This window comes from Stegastes partitus, unplaced genomic scaffold (assembly GCF_000690725.1).
Source record: "Stegastes partitus isolate 25-593 unplaced genomic scaffold, Stegastes_partitus-1.0.2 Scaffold1112, whole genome shotgun sequence".
In the NCBI taxonomy this organism is placed as follows: Eukaryota; Metazoa; Chordata; class Actinopteri; family Pomacentridae; genus Stegastes; species Stegastes partitus.
In genome coordinates this window covers 4,037-6,919 of record NW_007578843.1, presented here as the reverse complement: position 1 = coordinate 6,919, position 2,883 = coordinate 4,037, and the positions used below count along the sequence as shown (strand labels likewise).

At 42.5% G+C, this 2,883-nt stretch overlaps 1 protein-coding gene across 1 annotated transcript in view; it reads right to left on the bottom strand.

The window, feature by feature from the left end:
- The window catches only part of sestd1 (SEC14 and spectrin domains 1), a 35,148-nt gene extending 32,514 nt beyond the window's left edge, over positions 1 to 2,634 (bottom strand). Inside the window, exon 1 of the mRNA XM_008296222.1 lies at positions 2,422 to 2,634. The gene's annotated coding sequence lies outside the window, so the exon portion shown is untranslated. The remainder of the gene's footprint in view (positions 1 to 2,421) is intronic.
- Positions 2,635 to 2,883: the final 249 nt, after the last annotated feature.

Below are 2,883 nucleotides of genomic sequence, written 5' to 3'. Positions count from 1 at the left end.
AGTCCACAATCTAGAACACTAGTTCACAGAATCAGACACCAGTCCACAATCTAGGACACTAGTCCACAGAATCAGACACTATTTCACAGAATCAGACTCTAGTCCACAATCTAGGACACTAGTCCACAGAATCAGACACTATTTCACAGAATCAGACTCTAGTCCACAATCTAGGACACTAGTCCAGAGAATCAGACAATAGTCCACAGGCACAGACACTAGTCCACAATTTCAGACAGTAGTCTAGAGAATCAGACATTAGTCCACAATCTCAAACATTAGTCCACAATTTCAGACACTAGTCCACAGGCTAAGACACGAGGCCACAATCTCAGACACTAGTTCACAGACTAAGACTCTGCAAGTCATCACAGTAGTGTAACAGTCTTGCTGCAGGTAATAAAAACACTGTAAAACATTGTGCGCAGCAGTAACGATGCACGTCAAGCCCCAGCTGAAGCATTATTGAAATATGACAGAGACAGCACAGTGATTTTCCATAAGGATTTTCTCCCCGTTGGCGTTTCTCCCGGCAGATTCAGATTCTTGGCATCATGTTCAGCTCTGCATGTGATTTACTGTCTGTTTCATCAGTCTGTTGGTGCTGTTAAAGCAGTCAGCCAGTAAATCAGTCAGTTTACATTTCTGTCAGTTTACTGGCTGGTTCAACATCTGTGTTGTTTTAACCCTCGCTCTGCACCGTACACTGTTTTCATGGCTCCATCATTTGATGGTCGACACTGTTTCATAAACCTTATGCTAGTAGCACCTCTATAGTTTGCTGTTTAGTTCGTATAGTTCACAGCATTTGTGGTTTGACAGGAGATTGTGTCCAGGACTAGTCTTTGGAAGGGAACGGTGACTTGCTGGAGCCTCGCAGTGACAACAAGACAGCGGAAAAATGTTGAGCTATTCTTTTTGTATTGTTTTTCATTGTCTTTTGTAAGGTTTATTCATTTTAATTCATGTCGGATCATATAAGCCGCTCACTCTTGCTTGTAATTGTTGACATTGTAACCAGCATTTAGCCCTTCCACATGCGCTTTCTGATTTGTGGTTTACTCTTCATTTTGTTACATCTACCTCTACTTTATTTTTGTTTCATTTTAGTGCAAAGTGAAGTATATATTATGTATATGCAGTATTTAGCTCATGCTTTTATTGTTAATCTCAGGTACAAATAGTTCATTCAGCTTAAAACCTCTAACTTATCTTGGCACTCATTTAGTTTTTAAGGGTTTGTGTTTGTGGGATTTATAGCCCAGCAACACTGATTCACTGATTCAGTGGAGGAAAGAAACCAGAAAATATTCTAATTCTAAAAGGTGGGGGGAAATATTTAAACCAACTAATCAATAATGAACACAGTTGGAGGTTAATTCAATAGTTGACAACTAATCAATATTTTTTTGCAGCTCTCCAGGCACATTTATATGTGTGACAACACAAATAAAACAGTGACCTTGACATGACGTGAACAATATAAAGACGGGTCGTTTTATTTAGGTTTATATTATGGCTATATTATGCACACTTGTGGCTTTTTGTATTTATGCTATTTAGTACTATTCAGTATTTTTTGTCCACTTTCCTCAATCAGCTTCCTTCAGGGAGTCGATTCCTGCAGAAGCTGGAACAATTTTGATTATTTCACATGGATTTTCTCTACTTGTGTGCTTATTTCCCAGGTTTCAAGTAACTGCAGGATTTTTGTGTCTCCGTTCTTTTTTGAGGTTTGAGCAAAGCTGTGATGTTTATGATAAATAAAGTGTGACAAGTCAGGATTAAACTCTGGGTTTGTATTTCTTGCTGTGGACCAGACCACACCCACACTGTCCTCATGGAGCAGATCGCAGTTAAATAATAAAGCTTGAATACAAATTTAATACACAAACTTATTTTCTGGTCATGAAAACTTGTTTCAGTGGCTCTGATATTCTACCACTGTCTTTTTATGTTAGTTTTACACTGTTACTGGGCATTCTTATTGTTAGTGTTTAACTATTTTGCCAAACTTGTCTTCAGAAACGTCTCATAATGACTACTCCCTGACACAGATGATGATGCTGTTCCTGTCTGGAGCAGCAGCAGGTTAGGAGCTGAATGATGTGGACGACGCAGCACCAGTCTGCCCATCTGTCCTGCTGCGTGGCTTCACCTTCATCCTCATCCTCCTCCTCCTCCTCATGCCTCGCTGCGGCCTGGCTGCGGCTGCAGGACGGTCCGGCCCGGCTCGGTTTGTCTCGGCTTGGTTCGGCTCGGCCCACAGACACAATGACCTACATTGAGGCAGCTGCAGACTGCGGCTGCTGCTGCGGCTGTGGCTGTGAAACCTTCCTCACCACAGCCGCCGCCATCCGCTCAGCATCGACAACTTTGGGATCGATCGGCAATAAGTATCGATCCGGCTGCTTTTCTTACCTTTCAGTCAGATCCGCAGCATTTTCCACTGTGTCCCGATTTTTTCCTCTCAGTCGTCCTCCTCCTCCTTCTCCTGTTTCTGGTTCTCCTCGGCAGCTCTTCCTCTTGTCCTCCTGCTCTTCCCCCTCTCCTGCCTCCTCTCGGGTTGATTCAGCGGCAGATTCTGGGTCTGTTTTCCGTTAAAACGCAGCAGATCTCAGTTTGCTCTGTTCGCTTTGAACAACAGTGAAACACGGAGCAGGCGGCGCAGCTCGCGGCTCTGCGCAGACTCAGTGAAGTCCAATCAACGGACGCGTTTTCCTGTCGAGCGACTTTCAAAGTTAAAGTCCCAGAGGAAGCTGGAAATATTCCCTAAAATATTATTTCATCATTTTAAATAGCACATTCTTAAGAAAAAAAACAAGTTCTGTTTGAAAAGGTTTATTTCACCCAAACAGTACTTTCTAGTGAACAAAATGTGGT